General features: G+C 40.0%; 2 pseudogenes; one reads left to right on the forward strand and one right to left on the reverse strand.

The window, feature by feature from the left end:
- Positions 1-5,057: 5,057 nt before the first annotated feature.
- Positions 5,058-8,825, reverse strand: LOC114031239 (annotated as a pseudogene).
- LOC114031240 overlaps positions 8,824-19,190 on the forward strand; it is a 25,557-nt pseudogene continuing 15,190 nt past the window's right edge.

The raw sequence follows: 19,190 nt of genomic DNA on the forward strand, positions 1-19,190 counted from the left end.
TGCTCCCCACCCCCCAAGAAAAATCCACCAAGGATTTTCTAGTCTAGTCTAACCCTGTCTAGTCAGTAAATCTAGGCTGCAAGCAGGCCAGAGGAGGCAAGGATAGATAAATTATGAAAGAAGAGTCCCCTTCACTACAGATTACAATGACAAAATCTCCCATCTGTCTGTCATTGCTCATTCCTGCTTCTCAGGGTCTGGATGAGAACTGTTGTACCTGCACTAGGCCGGACTCACAGCTTGGCATCTGAGGCCAGGGCACTGTGATGGACTGCTCCAGTGCTTATTTTCTTGACTTAAGTTTAGGACAATGAGAGAAAATACTTTTTTTCAGGGGACTCTCTGTCCCAAGATATGGTACTGGAAGGAAAGGGTTTGTAACCATTTATGAATGATAAAACCATCCCTTGCTCCTAAGAGAAGCTGGAATATACCTAACTAGCTTGAACAGTGGATAGAGTGCTGGGCATGGAGTCAAGAAGACTCATCCTCCTGAGTTAAAATCTGACCTCAAACACTTAATAGCTATGTGACCATGGGCAAATCACTTAACCCTCTTTGCCTCAGTTTCATCATCTGTAAAATGAGCTGGAAAAGGAAATAGCAAACCACTTGAGTATCTCCGCCAAGAAAACCCCAAATATGAAAAGTCAGACGCAACTGAAATGACCAGACAACAACAACAATAAATGATAGAGCCATCCATTATTCCTAAGAGAAGCTGGAACATAGCTAACCTTCAAGGTTAACAATGGGAAAGAAAAGCCACATCTTCTATGACATGGCTCTTATGGCTTCTGTCAGTAACAACAACAAAAATAGTCTGACCCAGCATGACAGTACATGTGGCTGACTCCATGCAGTCTGTGAAAGCATTGATTGTATAGCATTGATGTGTCACTTAATCTCAGAGAGGGCATAGTGTGATATAGGATTACTTTGGATCACTTTTATAAAACCAGGGAGAAGGCTAAAGCCCATCTCATTAACTAACTTTGTTATAGCAGGATTTTGCTATATATAACTACTATGTTTCCAGGAATGTGGTTTTACTTATGAAGGATATGAATCCCCTCAACATCTCCCCATTCCATCATTTTTATCTATTGAGTAACGTTCCCTCTTTCAAAAACTAGCAGTGTAAAGTATGGGAAGATGATTCCAAGCATAATCGTTCTCATTAGAATAGGTAAGGTAGGTACCAATAGCACAGTGGAATTTAACACTTCTCTACAATAGTCCCCAAAGCCTATTATAAGGACAAGGTCAGAGCAGATAGAAAACCAGGTGGGCAGTTGGAGTTGGGCAATCACCCACCAGGCAGGATAACCATCAGACAACCTAATATTCACACAGAAAAAATCAAGTTGATAAAAAATTTCTGTAATCCAGACTACAGTATGGTGTTAGATACTCAATAGCATAAAGTTTGTCCATCAATGTGTATGTCTTGCACAGTCACTAAGAATGGCCAGTGAATTGGGCCTAAAACTAAATAGAAGAGTAGACTGAATTGACTTTGGGAAACTTCATAGTGCTTTAATTGACCCTTAAGCTCCCTCCAAAACAAAGGGCCATTTTTTTAAACATCAGTATTCTTCTGGTGATAGTATACGGTGACAAGTCATGAAGTCACAGTAACAGTCTCTGAAGAATTAAGGTTGCCTAAAGGTAAACTGAGACACACATGGTTGGAGTATTGTAATATGCAACCAATGAGAAATGGCCCAAGAAAAGCAGTGTAAAGGAGATGCATGAAGGAAGTAAACTTAAACTGTAAGAAAAATTATGGATAATCAATAAACAGCCCTCACTTTCCATCAGTATCCACGCAATGACATATATTCTAGAGAAAGCAGATTGGGTGGGGGAATCCCCCTGTGGAGGAATTATGGGAGGCTATGGACAAGAATCTCATAAGCTGAGAAGGCTTGGATGGGTTGTGATCCGCTCTGTTGGAAAGAGAATCTGCACTATGAAGTCATAAGTGCAAAAAAGTATCTCTCCCCATTTATATTATATATACATGTATATATAATTTGTATGGATACATAGAGAGGGGGGAGGAGAGAGGGGGGACAGCATGGTGTAATAGAGATTCAGCTTTCCTAAAGCCAGGGAGACCTGGTTTCAAGTCCTGCCTCCGATACATCCTGGCTGTGTGACCCTGAACAAGCAATATGTGTTCTAAGAAACTCTCTAACTCACAGAGGAGCTGGCCTGCATCGGTATGGGGTGTTTCTTCACCTGGGAGTTCTCAATACTCTCAGTTACTATTACATGTACACACACATATATATATATATATATATATATAATATACACACACATGCACACACATATGTACATATATATAAAACATATATATGATATATGTTATTATATAATATGTAATATATGTTATTATGTAATATGTGATATATGTAATATATAACAATATTATATGTTATGTATAATACTATAATATCACATTATATAATGATTGCATATTATACAATATATACTATTATATGATATATCTTACATGTGGCCTTGGGACCTTGGGCATACTGACTATCTGCCATTCCAAGCCTCTCAACTTTCCCACTGAAGTAGTTAGTTACAGTTCAGTGAATCTACAGGAAGCTACCATCTTTGGGTATTGATCCCCTACCAGATATCTCCAGAACTCTGGGCAGAAGGACAGAGGGCAGAGAATGTGTTCTGAGAGAGCCTCCTCACTGTGAGTTCTACAAAGGGAAAACATAGATGACCTTTGAAGCTTTGGGACTACCCAGTCTAGCAGCAAACAGCCCCATTACAAAAACAAAGACATTCACAGGGATTAGGAGGATTATACAAACTGCCTAAACTGATTGCAACCAATGTCGCAATGAATGAGAAAACCCTTTGAAAAGGTCCAGAAGAAAATGTGGTGAAACTATTGCCCACAGAGCAACAAAGCCACAAAAGCACTTCTAGATGTTTCTCCCACGATTAAGACAGTTGACTTCACTGAGGCCATCCAAGGCTTTCCTGCCTCTCTTATCTGGCCCTCTACTATTTTTTTTTTTACAACTGTAATGGGAGCTAGAAAGGTACCAACTCTACTGGCTCCAAAGAATCCAACCAGACCAATATGGCAAAGCAGCAGGGAAGCAGACGTCAGGTCCGCGTAAAGTAAGTACTTCTTAATAAGTGGAAATGCCTGGTACCTCAGTGGATAGAGTGCAGGATGACTTCAGTTCAAATGTGATCATCAGACACTAACTGTGTGACTCTGGGTAATACACTTAATTTCTGTTCACCTCCATTTCCACATCTCTAAAATGGGGGATAATGATAGCACCTACCTCCTAGGATCAAATGAGATAATTGTTAAAAGGCTCAGCACAGTGCCTGGCACATGCTAAGTGCTGTTGCTGTCGTTATTGTTCTCCTCCTCCCACTCTTCCTCCTCCTCCTCCTTTTTCTTCTTATGACAGAAGGTATTCAAGGAAATTCTGGATGACGCTTATATGGTAGTTTGTACAAAACACACTCCACACACAATGGCTGTGACCTCTTCCACCAGTATTTACAGAATCCAGGGAAAAGTGGCTTCAAACTTAGAGCTCACGTGTCGAACAGAGGTGGCAAAAGGTAACTCACAGCTCCTGGAAGTGCTTTTATAGGAATCCTCAAGGTGTTCCCCTTAGGCATTTATTGGGTAGATTTTCTTGTAGAGAAAGGCTTTTTAATTTTTATATGTGTCATACGGTCTGGTAAAGCTCATGGATTCCTTCTCAGAATTATGTTTGTTTCCTGCATTCATAATTAAAGGAAATGATAAATTTCAGTTAGAGGTTAGTGAAAATTTCAATTCACAAATCTTCTGAAATCTGCCCATGGACCTCTGGTTAAAACTTCCTGTTTTAGAGCCTTGAAGATTAAGGCAGATGCATTTCCTCATCACAGCTGCTCCTCATGTGAGGTAGACACTGCTATCACATGTTCCAGGGATGCTTCTAGGACAAGAATTCCCCAAATCTTCTGGCTGTCCAAAATTCATAAAAGCGCTTCTTTGGTAAAGACAAAATGGAGAGATGAGATAGACTGAGGCTGATGACAAATGCTCTCCTCCAAACAATTCCTTCTCAGAGGCTTGGCCAGGTAGGTTTCTACCACCAAACTGGTTTGAATTCTTGTATCCTGAGTTGGTCTGTTATTATATACAAAAACCCATAGAATGTGACCAAGCTTCCTTAACCATTCTGATGCTACCTTCCGTATAAGGTCACTCCAGTTCATGCAGTGACTTTCAAGGATATCTAAATTGATCAGGACTTTCTGTGCTTAGTCTAAAGTCTATGAATGACCACACCCCACCTCCACCCCCTTGCCTCAGGCCTAGCACAGTATCTTGGATATACCAGGTACTTGACAAATACTTGTTCCGGTGCAGAGGTTCCTGGACTCTTCCTCACTCCCCAGCCCTACCAATATCTCATCAGTCTCAAGTCTTATCAGTTCTACCTCCCAGTTTCTTTTTTCCTTCCCTTCCTTTCCTTTCCTTTCCTTTTTTTAAAGCAGCAACAAGATATAACACATTTTAAGACATTATGAAGTGGTCCCATGTTTCCATCTGTTCACACAAAAAACAATTCTGCAAAGCTGATGTTTTCTTTCTGTTAAACCTTAATGTGATACCTTTGTCAGAAAACATATGCTGGCACATGAGAACAAGCTTCTGGAAGTGACATCTATGTGGCTCAGTGTATCAAGCACTGAGCTTGGACCCAGAAGAGACATTAGTTCAAATTTGGCCTTAAATACTTACTTGCTGTGTGAGCCTGGGCAAGTCACATAACCACAGCCTGCCTCAGTTTCCTCAACTATAAAATGGGGATAATAGTGTTACATTTGATGGTGTTAGGAGGATCAAATGAGATAGAATTTGTAAAATGCATAGCACAGCACTTAAGTGCTTAATAAATGCTTGTTCCCTTTCCTGCTAGAACATAGCCTGACAAATAGAACACAGATCAGTTGCTTCTGAGCGCTGTCTTTTGGTGGTTGCCTGTCAACCCATAACTTAGTCATGTTAACAATATCTGTAAAGTTCATCTGAAAGTTCTCAGATGCCCTAAAGAAAAGTTTACAAGTTTTAGGGTGAGGTAGAGTAGAACCAGAAATATATCAAGATTCTATCCTGTTACTCTGCCCTCTGAACTCCCCATAGCCAATAAGGCAATTAACTTAAGCTGGCATAGGGAAATTTGTTGAGTAATATTGACATAATTCTTCTCTAAGCATCCATCAATAGCTGAAAGACATTAGAAGAAGACACCAACAAAAGAAGGCATTTGAAGCCCATGAAAGAGACATTAAGAGTGAAATCTGTAACTCCCATAATCCAGAGTACCTCCCAGAAGCCCAAAAATATGGAGTAAGATTTAAAAGGATTATGTTGTAATAAAGTGATTGAAAGTGAAAAATGTAATATTAAGAGAATAGAAGATAGTGCTAAGAATACCAATAAATAAAGTCACTGTTTTTGAACATCTTTCTCTTAGAGGAAAAAAATCTGATTTACAATGTTTTTGTTTGTTTGTATATCTGTGTGAATACACACACACACACACATATGTTGTTAGCAGATCAAATCAAAGAGAAATGCCTGTTATATGCTGTATAAAAAGTTTGACACACAAAATCAAAATATATGGAAGAATGTTTTATAACCACTATGAGAAATAGCAAAACACAGATAGAGCCGCTGCCATTTTCTCAAGGCTCCATGGACGCATGAATCAATTAATATTTATTAATCACTTACTATATGCCAGGCACTGCACTAAGTGCTAAGTATACAAAAAAAATTGGCCAAAGGCAATTTTTCTCAAAGAGTTCACAATTTAATGAGGGGAAAGAATAAAAAAACAAATATATTCAAACAAGCTATATACAAGATAAATTGGAAATAATTAACAAAGGGAAGGCACTAGGATTACAAGGGGTTGGGAAAGGGTTCCTGTAGTAGTGGGGTTTTAGTTGGAGTTCAAAGGCAAGGAAGTCAGTAGATGAAAATAGGGAGGGAGAGCCTTCCAGGCATGGGCAACAGCCAGAGAAAATACCCAGAGCTGAAAGATGAGTGTCTTATTCACGAAACAGTAAGAAGGCCAGTGTCCCTGGGTCCAAGCATATGTGTGGTGCTATAAAGTGTAAGAACACTGGAAAAGTAGGAGGTGGCTGGGTTATTAAGAACACTGGCCACCAAACAGAGGATTTGCTGTTTGGTCTTGGAGAGAGTCACTGGAATTCCCTTGCTTTATTGTGTGAGTGTCTTTGTAATCAACTCTATACACAGCCCTCAGTGTTGCTTGGTGAACCAGACCTTAAATTTCTACAACTGAAATATTCACTATGTAACCCCAGTCCCAAAGCCCATTGGTATGGGACTCTCTCCTTATTGGTGTAGATCAATGCTCTGTGCCTGTATGAGGGGCATGGTGGAATTGGCAAGAGTGGGAGAGAGGAAAGGTCTTCAGTTCTCTTTAAGATTGAGGCTGTTGCAGTTACTTTGGGAGTTTCTGGCTTCCAGCTTTGAGAGGGAAGATGGAAGATGTCAACCCCACTTCAGTTGCTGAAGGAAAAGACTCTGGGAAGTCTGGCAGTCTCCATCATATCCCTATCCCCAGCTTCCTACAGTAGAGCCCTTGGGGACGTCCCCTTGGGTAAGATCTAGGACTCTCTTGGTTAAACTGAGCTTATCTTGCCCCAGTGGGACAGCTCCTTCACTCTATATTGTCTGGTATATGTTCTCTTATGTATACTTTCTCTGATTTTCATTTTGCTATTGAATGAGATAAATAGGCTTCTTTGCTACTGGCCATGTGCGTTCATTGTGGAACTGGTATTTGGCTCAGTTCACATTCTATCAGATGGCCCCTCCAGACCCATTCCATGTATGTTCTATTATTATTTCCATGTATATTCTATACCCCCGCTACATGCACAAGTCATTATTAATTGTTGATGCATTTACAGAGTGATGAATTTGGAGTCAGGAAGACAGATTTGATTCCCTCCTCATACTTTCTATTAATGTCATCCTGGGCAAGGCACATAACCTATGTCAGCCCCAGTTTCCTCATCTGTAGAATGAGAATAATAATAGCACTAATCACACAGCATTGATATGAGGTTCAAATGACAAAATGTATATATAGTAGAATGCATATAATAATGTATATAAAATAATCTCTATTATAGAGCCAGAGCTATATAAATGTTAGTTGTTATCTTTCCATTAGTGATCATTCCTTAGTTAATGAAACTGATTATTTGGAAAGCATGGTATTCCATCCTTTGAAGTCATATAGCTTCACTGGAAGAACAGTGGAGTTTAAAAGGAATTTCAGCTTGGGAGCATAGAAAGTACCACACAACTTCTCATTTATGATTTACCCTCTTCCCCTAGTTAACTCTGGACAAAACAAATTCACTTATTGCACCCAGAGATTTCACTGAATATTACTTTGTTTATTCATGTTGTTGGCTTAATATACAAACAAGAAAACAAAAATGTCTCCCCTAGTCAGTAGGTAAGTTAGGAGGGGAATGCTGAGTTGAGCAGTCACTTGAGAGGGTGATTATATAATAGACAAGGTGAGAAAGCACACCTTGACCCCAGAAAAGAAAGGAGGATAAGGAAGAAACAGACCCCAAGTCAGAAAGCTGGAGAGGAAGCTGAAGGTGTAGGAGCATTCTGAAAGGTTTGTGAAGGCTATGCACACACTGGCACTTAACCCCGCAGACACACAGGGAGACATGCATCCACTCATCACAGAGCTGTGTCTTAATTTAACACAGTTCTTTAGAAGAAAGTATGAGGGAGCTAATACATAGCTCCAAACAACTAACTAAATACATGCACTACAATTCCCAATGCTAGTGTTTCTTGGTTATGAATGAATGAATGAATAAAAAGAATTTATAAATGATTTATTATATGCCAAATGACACAGTCCCTGTTCTTAAGGAGCTCACTATATGAGACAGACTTCACATAAAAGATTGTACAGTTACAAGGTGGATGGAAAGTCCTTCTGCTCCTTAGGGTCTATCATTAGGTAAAATAGCAATGCCTAGGGAACAGGACGGCATAGCTATAAGGCAGATAGTAATATCTAGTGAACTGGAGGGCAGATGACAAGGTACAATATGGTGCAAGGTAGGTGATAAGGCACCATGGTCTTTATATAGTGAAAGGGCAGATATACAACCCCCATATGCTTCAATCTAACTTGAGGTATTGTAGGTGGTATTCATCCTAGCAGTGTGAGTGACTGTGTCAGCCCTGAAATCAAAGGGACTGGAAGAATTAGTGCATGACTAATGAGAAGAAGAGAGAGGGCCAAGAATAAGAGTGGAATAGGGGTTCTGGTTTCTCTCATAGGAGTGGGATAGAAGAAAAACTTCCAGATGGGAGGGAGAAGACAGCATTTATAAGGAGGTTGTGGGGGAAGGGTTCCCTGGGGCACCTGCCCAGTGACCACCTGCTGGGCCCAATGGCACCTGCTGGGGCATGGTCAGTGGGTGGATTATAGTTGGGAGAGCCTCACACCCCCACCCAGTCCACTGCTCCTTTTGGGACCAGGATAATGGCAACATTTTTCCCCCTGAGGAAAATGAACAAATCAGAACCAAATATGCACAACCACCATTCTTTCTTCCCCAGGGATCATTCTTTAATACAATTTCCACTTTACTCCTCTACAAGTAGCAACCTGCTACCAAGAGTGATCTGGCTCACTAACGATCATCTGACTGCAGCTGGTGCCTGCTGCTGCTTCTATCGCCATGGCTAGCTTATTCATCCATGGTCACAGGAGGGTTGCAGTGAGGTAGGTGTGAGTGGTAACCTGTCAGCTAAGGTAAGGCACTGAACAAATTAGGGAGCCATAGGGGCAGAGAATGATGTTCATGGATTCCAGAGCTGCAACACTGGGTTCCTCCTGCTCCTGAATTATTGGGAAGATAACGAACTTTCTCTGATACTACCTGGGTCCTCAAGCAAATGTTTATATCAGAAACCAGGGTTCTCAGACTAGATTCCCACCTCCTGGTCCATACAATTTCATTTCATTTTAGCAAATATTTATTCAGATCTTTTTCATGGGTCAGCATGCTCTGGATGCTCCTCCTCCCCCCCAAAAAAATCCAAATCATTAACTGGCAGTCTTCTTTCTTGTGACAAATCTCTTTGAGTGTAACTGTGCACATCCTCACATGACAGAAACGCAATCCACTCATGGGTCAACATGGAAAGAAAGGCTTCCCATCTTGGTAGGATCTGCAAGAGCCTATATTCCTCTGGAATAGCTCATATCCTAGAATCCCTCTCCCTCATTATCACCCCCATCGCTGCTGATACTTATTTATGTCTTCAAGGTTTACAAAGCACTTGAGGTTCACACATATCTCATTTGAGTTTCACAATTACCCTCTGAGGTGGACACTAAAGATATTATTGCCCTTCATTTTATAGGTGAAGAAACTGAGGCATCTGAGAAGAGGGGATCAGAAACTGAGAGCTAGAAAGGACCTTAGAGGTTCTCTAATCCTCATTTTGTGCTGCTAGGTGGTGCAGTGGATAGAGCACCAGATCTGGAGTCAGGAAGACTCATCTTCCTAAGTTCAAATCTGGCCTCAGACACTTACTAGCTGTGTGACCTTGGGCAAGTCACTTAACCCTGTTGGTCTCAGTTTCCTCATCTGTAAAATGAGCTGGAGAAGGAAGTGACAAAACACTCCAGTGTCTTTGCCAAGAAATCCTCAAATGGGATAAAGAGTTGGACACAATTGAAATTACCAAACAACAGTCCTCATGTTACACATAAGAAGACTTAAGCACAGAGAGAGCAAGTGATTTGTCTAAGGTTACACATACACTAAGTGGCAGTGTCAGAATCTGAATCCAGGTTCTCTAACTCCAAATTTATCTCACGATTGTGCCATACTGCCTCAAAGAAGAGAAAAAGAGACACAAACAACACTCTCAAGTAGTTCATAGGCCAATAGCAGAGAAATGACTTGTACATAAATAATGAAAATAGAACCTGAAACATGAAAAAGAAGTAAAGGCAAAATGTTGAATGATGTAACTGAATCATCCTACTCAGGATTGACCTCAAGTAGGCAAAGAAGGTAGTCACTCATAAAATAAAATTTCATAAGTAATGCTTTCATTGTCTTTCCCTTTGACTTTCCCACCTCCAACCCAAACAAATACCTCCTCTACTGAGTTGCTGGTAACTGAAATTCAACAATGAGAAATTAATTTATTTGATTTTAAAACTGCTCAGTGGCAAGGCATGGTAATGCATATTTATTAGCCCAAATACTGAGGAGACTGAGACTGGCAAATCTCTTGACCTCAGAAGTTCTAAACTATAGTGCTCTAGGCTAATCCAGGGCCCATACTTAGGTTAACATCAAGATGGTGAGTGCTCAGGAAGAGGGGCTTAGGTAAGTCTCTTTCTAGACTTAGTTTCAGCATCTGGACTTGGGTAATCTCTAAGATCTCATGAATTAGACAAAACAAGAACTGCCTCGTATCACGTCTCATATGGCCAGAGTATTCCAAAGTTGAAGAATGGTCTTCATTCATTCATTTTCTCAACATCCCTGGAGGTACACAGACATAACCTGAGTATCAGGAAAGATAATGTGAGCCCCAGAGTGTAATCTATCCTGACACACTAGGGTCCATCCCTGTGTACATGCATGGACACACTCCCAACAGACCCTTCATTCCCCATCACACCTGCCCATCAGCACTGCCAATCATTTGCCAAATTACATTATAAGTTTCCTTCTAGGATTACGCTTTTCTTCTATCTACAAATTATTCAAAACATGCACATCCTCTTTTTTTTATTCTGCTGCTGATTCTGTCAACAATTTACATCCAATATCAAAAGTTTTGAAAATATCAGCTTCGTTCTTTAGACCTTATCTACTTTGAAAGATCCAAAGAAATGTCTACAAAATATTATTGCATAACAGCTCACGTTTCTATAGCACCATGGATTTACAGAGAATTTTCCTCATCAAAACCCTGTAAAGTAGGTAGTATTCATGTTACTTTCCCCATTTCCATCATCCATTCATCCATCCATCACTCAATAAGCAATTATCAAATACCTACTCAGTGCTAGATACTGGAGATACAAAGATAGAAAGCAAAATAATCTCTGTCTTTAAAATCTTTACCTGGGGTGGGGTAAGGGATGGCAGAAGGTTGAAAGATATGTACACAGAGAAGTGAATACAAAGCATATATAAAGTAAAGAGAGGCGGTACGGATAGAGCGGGGCAGCTAAGTGGCACAGTAGATAGAACACCCAGCCTGGAGTGAGGAAGACTCCTCTTCCTGAATTCAAATCTGACCTCAGACACTTACTAGCTGTGTAACCTGGAGCAAGTCACTTAACTTTGTTTGTCTCAGTTTTCTCATCTGTAAAATGAATTGGAGAAGGAAAGGACAAAGCACTCTCATATATTTGCCAAGAAATGGGGTCATGAAGAGTCAGTCATGACTGAAAAATGACTGAACAACAACATGGATAGAGTGCTGACTTGGAGTCAGGACAACCTGGGTTCAAATCCTATCTGGTACATACTAACTGTGTAATCTGGGTAGGTTACTTAACTCTAGTGCCCCAGGCAATTCTTTCTAAGAGATGTTCAATAATTCTTGCCTTGTAGCTCCCTACACCAATGAAATCAGAGATCTGACCAAAACATATACATACATATGTACATATGTGTGTTTTTACATGTGTATATGTATCTATGTGTACACATATATGTGCATATATGTTAAATGTGTGTATGGAGAGAAACAGAGAAAGAGAGAGGAGGAGGGAAGAGGAAAGGAAGGAGAGAGAGAGGGACCACGAGAGAGAATAAACATAAAATGTGGAGAAAGTCCCTAACAATTGGGAACAATCAGGAAAAGCCTCACGTAGGAGATGTTACTTGAGCTAAATCTGGAAGAAAGCTAGAAATTCTAAGAGCTGGAGGTAAAGCAGAAGTGTATCTAAGGCATATAATCAGTCTGTGCAAAAGGACGTTTTACAGATGAAGAAACTGAGTCAGAAATGTTTATTGATTTCCCTATTATCAAGTATAAGCACTGGGATTCAAGACTAGTTTTCCTAACCCTAAGTCCAGAGCTCTTGCTATTATAGTTTGCTAGAAGTAAGTCAAGAAATCTGGATTGAGAATCAGGACACCTGGATTCTAATTCCTGCTTTACCACTTAACAAGCTATGTGTTCTTGGGCAAATCTCTCAACATCTCTGGGACTCAGTTTCCCTATATATCAGATAGGGAAAGATTAATTCTCTCATAGTATTATTAGTATTATTCAGGATATTCTCTAGGCCTCTGTGATAATGTGGTTGCATGAAGCACACTATAGACTCCTACTGTTTAGTCATTTTCCATCATGTCTGACTCTAAAGTGGTTTGCCACTTCCTTCTCCAGCTTATTTCACAGATGAGGAAACTGAGGTAAATAGGGTTAAGTGACTTGCCTTGGATCACACAGCTAGTAAGTATCTAAGGCTGGATTTGAGGTTAAGTCTTCCTGATTCCAGGCCTTGTGCTCTATCCACTGGGCCACCTTGGGAAGGGGAAAAGAATTAGCATTTATACAACACCAGACACAATCCTAAATGCTTTTTTTTTCTTTTTACAAATATTATGTCATTTGAACCTCACAACAACCCTGGAAGGTAGCTAATATTATTATCTCATTTTACAGTTGAGAGAACTGAGGCAAACAGGGTTAAGTGATTTGCCCAGGATCACACAGCTAGTAAGTGTCTGAGGCTGGATTTGAACTCAGGTCTTCCTGATTCCAGGCTAGTGCTCTATTCACTGGCCACTAACCCTCCTTTAGGCAAGGGATGATGGAGAATTTGATGCTGCTGTCATATGAGTTGACACTCAAATTCTAAGTCCTGTCCTTCTACATCTAAATTTCATTCAGCGTACTGTAAGGCATGGTACTAGAGGAAGTAACCCAGCCACTAACTAACTTTTTAACTGTGAGCGAGTAACAATCTCCATTGGCCTCAGTTTACTATTCTCCTTCCCATACCACCTTATGTTTAACTACCTTGTATTTATTCTTATTATATTTATTCATTATATACTTACATATTTGTTTGTTGTCTGCCCTGTTAGAATGTAAGCTTCCTGAGAATAGGGATTGCCTCCTTCTTTATATTATATTCCCAGTGCCTGTCATATAGTCTATGCTTAATAAATGCTGGCTTGAGTGATTGATTTGTAAAATAACATACATAATATCCTATACTTGCATAGCACTTTCCCACATGGCTTTCATTTGATTCTCTCAAAAGCCCTATGAAGAAGGCAGGATAGGTGTTATTATTCGAATTTTACACATAAGAGAGGAGAGTGGTACGATTAAGTAAGTCAACCAAACTCCCTACTCTCAGAGTAAATGATAAGATATTCTATCCATTATACCTTTGTTGGATAAGAACACCTCTTATGAGTGAAGCAATCAAAGGTTTTTACCTAAATATGAACAACCTAGTTAATCAAGTGGAGAGACTTGGTCACATCCCATGGGATCCTTTAAAAATGTCAAACTAGTTCAGACATGGGCATTAAAGGTTCTGGAGGCACAGAGGAGAGAGCCATTCTATTGGCTGTGGAGGAGAAGAGGTTCTGCCTTGTTCTGCCTGCTCCCTCCCTACCCCTACCCCTTCCAGAAGAAGAACCTGGAAACTTCAAAAGGTCCAGAGGATTTGGACTTTTCCAGCAGCATCCCAGGATTAGGACCAGAGCAGCAATGGTAGCAGCTGATAGCAGTGGCCCCATCAGAAGACAAGGACAAACTAGACAAGCAGAGGAAAGGAAGGTTCAACACTATACAGATCCCAACAGAAAGCTACCCCATGCCTAAGGAACACTTCAGGAGGTGTGCAGGGGAGGAAAAGACTTCTAGTAACCAGGTACTGTGATTTATCCTCTTTTCCCTAAAATGTTCTCTAAGCGTTAGCCCAATTTTTTTTTCCGGACTCCAAATCTACTTGTGTTAGAGTGTATTCCTAATTTGGGGAAATATTTTGTACCAACTAATCTTACTATAGCATGCCAGTAACCACTTGTTTCTAAAAGCTAAATTATCTAGCTAGCTTATTAAAACAAAATGATTATCAATGAGTGAAGCACACAGGATGTCAGAGTGAGGGGGCTGCTCATATATATGAGCTATATATACTACTAAAAACAATCCCCCCCAATCTCCCAGTGTCCCTTAAATCCCTGAGGGGAGAAGTGTCCAGTTGCTTTCTGGGGAACTAACTGGCCTTACTTATTCTCACATATTCTGTCACATATTCTTAGATCTAGTGATACTGGCCTTTTTGCTATTCCACAAATAAGACACTCTATCTCCCTCCTCCAGGCATTTTCTTTGATTGTCCCTTGAGCAAGAAAGGCTCTCCCTCTACATCTCTACCTCCTGGTTTCCCAGGCTTCCTTCCTAAAATCCCATCTTCTATAGGAAGTTCTTCTCAGTTCCCCTTAATGCTAGTGCCTTCCCTCTCATCATTACTTTCAATTTATCCTTTATATAGCTAGTTTGTATATAATCATTTGCCTGTTGTTTCCTCCATTAAATTTGAGCTCCTTGAGAGCAGGGGCCATCTTTTGCCTTTCTTTGTATCCCCAGCACTTAGCAAAGTGCTTGGCACATAGTAGGTGCTTAATAAATGTTTATTGACTGATTGATTGACTAACTAACTGCCAGTGTGAGTGTGGGTCAGGAAGTAGCCCCAATGCATGTGCTACATATAGATCAAGAAAGTAAGTGGTAAGTAACTTTGTACAATGTCACATAGCTAATGGTATGCACTTCTTATGACTTCAAGTTTCTCCCACCATAAGCCATAAGCCTTCCTGCAGGAGTTGGACTTTAGATTGTCCTTAGGATCTCTTCAATGTCTGAACATTCTATAATTCTACTACTCTACTTCTCCAGTACAGGACCTATATTCTTGTCATTAGATTGAAGCTCCTTAAGGGCAGGGACTGTCTTTTGCCTCTTTTTCTAATACCACAGTTCCTAGAATATAGTGGGCACCTAATAAATGTTTATTGATTGAGTGAGTGAATGAATGAGTCTGAAAATCATGAGTTTACAGATAAAGGGAGAGAAAAAAGCATCTATGATCTGTAGAGCAATAAAACAGTATATTCACATAGAGGAAAACAATTCTAGCAATAGCTTTCAGCTTAAAGGTGTGTGACAGATGTTACAGGGAAAATATTTAATGTTTTTACCCTAGTCTTGGCCCCCTCCCTCTGATACAATGTATATTGTTCAGGTAGTAGTTCAGAGATAGATCCTGGGGAAAAATATTTGCCATATTACATTTCTTTTAAAATAATTTAAAAATTCATACTCTACTAATTCTTGTCACTTTCCAACGACCATCCTTCCGCATGGTAACAAAGATGTATGATTAAGCAAAACAAATCATGCAGAACCTACAGGCCACCACTTCTCTTTTGAGAGGGAGGAGGGATGCTTCACCACCAGCCCCTCTGAAATTAAGACTAGTGATAACTGCATTATATGTGCATGTGAAATATCTTCTCTAGTGATCAATCTAAAGGGAATAGGATTAAGTTGTGCTGGAGAAAGTTGGGCTTAAGTATGAGAACTGTATTAAATATGAAAAACATCTCTGAAGCTGGGTTTTGCTATCATTTTTCCATTTCCTGACTGGTGCTGAAAGGACAGCCAGCTCAAGAAGGGAGAATTCCAGGCTAGGGTAAAGTGGAAAGTTACCAGTATGCTTAGGAACAGCTTTACATAATTACAGGCTGAGGTCAGGAACACTATAGACAGTACTTAATTTCTAGTATTTTCTTAGGCTGTGAGACAACTAAACTTTGACCTATGTAAAGTATGTTGCCTCCTCAGATGGAAAAAACCCACATGATGGAAAATTTACATTATCTCTAAGCAGACCACTATTGAGTTTTCAATCAGGAAAACATGTGCGAATTTGTTAATAATGGAACCCCAGATGTGGTTATGTGGCAGGTTATATAAGTGATTTGATGGGAAGGAATATTCCAGTTGGGTCCTCACTGACCCTACAAATAAGAAAATGCACCCCCACCAAATTCAAATAGAATTACAATCATATCTCCATCCCTGCCCTTTACACAACATTCTGGTCTGCTAAGTGCCTCACTTCAACCCAGTTTTTCAAGAAACTGCTTCTGCCTTGTTCCTAAAGGGGCAGTTATCAGGGTTAGTAATCCACATCAGTCTATATGGAGCTACATCCCCATCATGAGGCCAGGACCAGCTGAGAGGTTACCATTGTAGTATTAAAAGAGTGTTCATTCTGTAAGGTTTTCCAACAAGAATTTAGCTGAAAAGGGGCAGATAGGTGGCGTAGAAGTTAGAGTTCTGGCCCTGGAGTCAGCAGGACCTGAGTTCAAATCTGGCCTTAGAGACTTGACACTAACTGTGTGACCTGAGGCTAGTCACTTAACCCCAATTGCCTCACCAAAAAAAAAATAGCTGAAAATATTAGCTTTAATATTGATAACAGGACAGTTAAGAGATGCAGTGAATAGAGTACTGGCCCTGGAGTCAGGAAGATTTGGGTTCAAATTAGACTTCAGACACTGTATGACTCTGGGCAAGTCTCAATTTCTTCATCGGTAAAATGAGCTGGAGAAAGAAATGGCAAACCACTTCAGTATCTTTGCTCAGAAAACCCCAAATGGGGTCACAAAGGGTCAGATACACCTGAACAACAACAATAATGATACTTTTTCTTTGGTTCTGGATCTGAGGCAGGGGGGTTCTCCTATATAAGTAGTTCCCAGTGTGAAAGCTTTCTCCCCTGAAGTGGATCAGCCACTTTTCTTTAACAGCCTTAGAAAGGAGCCTGGAGAAGGTGAAAGGCTAAGTAGCTTGCCCACAGTCATACAGCTAGTCTTTGTCGCAGACATGGAACCTCAGTTTTCCTGACTCTATCTATGGCTTCTCAGCAATCTAATCTAGATGAATAGGAGGGAAATTTTCACTGAAGAGGGGAATGGACAGGGTAAGGAGAAAAATGTACTTAGACACTCAAGGTCATAGAACCACAGGCTTTGAGATTATATGAGTAAACTTATTGTTAATATGAGTAATTTCAGTCAGTATCATGATTCTATGATGCAAGTCATCAGACGTCAAGGTCTCAAAAGAATCAGCCTTGTGGCAATGCACGGAAAAAAGAGCAATGAAAGCCATTACGATTTTAAGGCTTACAAAGCTTTTAACAAACAATTATCTCTTTTGATTCTCACAACAACCCAGTGAGGAAAGTACTGCAAGTGTTACAATGTCCCAGTCTTGCAGATAAGGAAAAGGAGGTTCAGAGAGGTTAGGTGATTTGTTTGAGGTCACTTAGCTAGTGAGTGTTAGAATTGAGAATCAAACCCAGTTACCTCCTGACTTCAAACATGCTGCCACTCCCTGGAGGGCATGGATGACATCATTTAAAACCTTTATTGCTCCAGCACCAGGCATATACGGTTATCTCTTCTGCATCTTGGGGATCAGGAGGGTGGCACCCCCAACCCCTGCAATCTGTAAATCATCACAAAACTTTTTGGCCCTACCTTCATCCCAGAGAAGTCTAAATTATTATGATATCAAAAGAGAAAATATGTTGATATTATACAATACATATATTTTATGCATTTCTGAGTTTCTAAACTTTTTCTGTGTTGTGTGTCGTCTGGAGCTTCTGCAAAACTCCCCCAAAATTCCCATTTAATCTCTTATGCTAACCTATGATATAGTGAAACCTTGATAAGGAAAGTCACAATGTGGAAGGGATAATTGTAGTAGGCACTTAATGACTATTTCTTGAGCTTAGTTGAATTAAAATGAAATGAAATGATTTGAGTTAAAGGACTCTGGTTTTAATCTTAACTCTGACATTTCCTACTAGTATAAGCTTAAGGAGGTCGGTCAGCCTCTCCAGACTTCAGGTTCTTCATCTTCCAAGACCACATCCAGCTCATTTTGTATGTCTGTAATAACAAGAGATCTGGTGCCATCACAGTGATATACAGAGAAAAGTTTATGTCACCTAGCTCCTCTTCCTTCAAAATGCTAAATAGATGAATGTATTGAATAAAATATCAGGGGAGTAAAATGAGGGGATTGGACTCTATTATCCTATAAGCCTATGAATTGAGGTAAAATATTCAGCCTATACTTCTACACTAGAACTTCAGGCACACCTAAGGCCTTCCTCTCACAAATTAGCTTGTATTTATTTTGTACATATTTTTAAACTTATTTAGATACATCTCTCCCAATTAGATATAAACTCCTCAAGGGTGTGAGCTATTTCATCTTCTGTCTTTGTATCACCATACTAACACAGTGATTGGACCACAGAAGACACAATGAATAATTATTGCCTTCATTCCAGAAGACCAATGATAAAGAATGCCAGCCGTCTTCTGAAAGAGAAGTAGTGGAACAAATATGCAGAATGAGACACACATTTTTTTGACCTGGCCAGTATGGGAATTTGCTTTGCTTGACTGTGCATATTTGTAATGTTTTTAAGGGTTATGTTTTTCTTTTTTTCCCCTTTTTTTCCAGTGGAAGAAAGGAGATAGGCGAGAGAGAAAACAATACTTGTTAATTGAAAAAATGTTTAGTTTTAAAAAAGGTTGTTGATTGATGCTTATTGCAAAGGCAAGGGAAAGCCAAATCTTCTCTCTAAGGGCTACTGGACTCCCCAAGTCAGGAAGCCTATATGACACACATTGTACATGCCTAACACAATTTTGGGGGGAGGGTCCTTGCAGGGAGGAGGGTGAAGGAGGAAAGAAGGGATATCAAGAAACTGGAACCAGGTAGATATACACAGAGGGCAATACATAACCCAGAATTATGAATTAGGAATGGGGTAGGTTGTACTTTTGGGTATGAAGCAGTCCAATGGAGTTTGATAGGAATCCTCCAGCTAACCCCTAAGTCCTTAGCAAAAAAAAAGGGGGGGAGAGAGAGAAAGAGAGAGAGAGAATATTTGTTTGTGTGTGTGTGTGTGTGTGTGTGTGTGTGTGTGTGTGTGTGTGTGTGT

The sequence above is a fragment of the Vombatus ursinus genome, unplaced genomic scaffold, assembly GCF_900497805.2.
Source record: "Vombatus ursinus unplaced genomic scaffold, bare-nosed wombat genome assembly UNPS02015106.1, whole genome shotgun sequence".
Lineage (NCBI taxonomy): Eukaryota > Metazoa > Chordata > Mammalia > Diprotodontia > Vombatidae > Vombatus > Vombatus ursinus.